This window comes from Alligator sinensis, unplaced genomic scaffold, assembly GCF_000455745.1.
Source record: "Alligator sinensis unplaced genomic scaffold, ASM45574v1 scaffold1565_1, whole genome shotgun sequence".
Classification (NCBI taxonomy): Eukaryota; Metazoa; Chordata; order Crocodylia; family Alligatoridae; genus Alligator; species Alligator sinensis.
This window is the reverse complement of record NW_005843038.1, coordinates 35,189-35,519: the sequence shown is the minus strand read 5'-3', so window position 1 is coordinate 35,519 and position 331 is coordinate 35,189. Positions and strand designations below refer to the sequence as shown.

Sequence of the window (331 nt, the reverse complement as noted above, 5' to 3'; positions counted from 1 at the left end):
GCAGGTGCTTGCAGCCACCTGCTCCTGGCACTGCCCTGGGTTGCACAGCAGGAACCAGAGCCCGTGGGAAAGTCTCACTAGGCCCCCGGCCAGCACCGGGTTTCCAGCACGAGTCGTTAATCCTGGCGGCTGGGCTGAGCCCGGCTCCTGCCCTGCTCCAGGGACTCGCAGCACCCAGCGTGCGGGGCCCTGGGCCCGGGCCCGGGCCCTGCAGCCAGGAGCGACACGGGGCCAAAGGGCCCGCCTGGAATTGCTTTATGGAGGGGGCAGGGGCAAGGGCCAGGGCCTGGGCTGGCCCTGCGGGCCTGACGGGAGCTGGGGCAGGCTGGCT

At 71.6% G+C, this 331-nt stretch overlaps 1 protein-coding gene across 1 annotated transcript in view; it reads left to right on the top strand.

The window, feature by feature from the left end:
• The window catches only part of SLC25A10 (solute carrier family 25 member 10), an 8,304-nt gene that overhangs the window by 671 nt on the left and 7,302 nt on the right, over window positions 1-331 (top strand). The window lies entirely within an intron of this gene.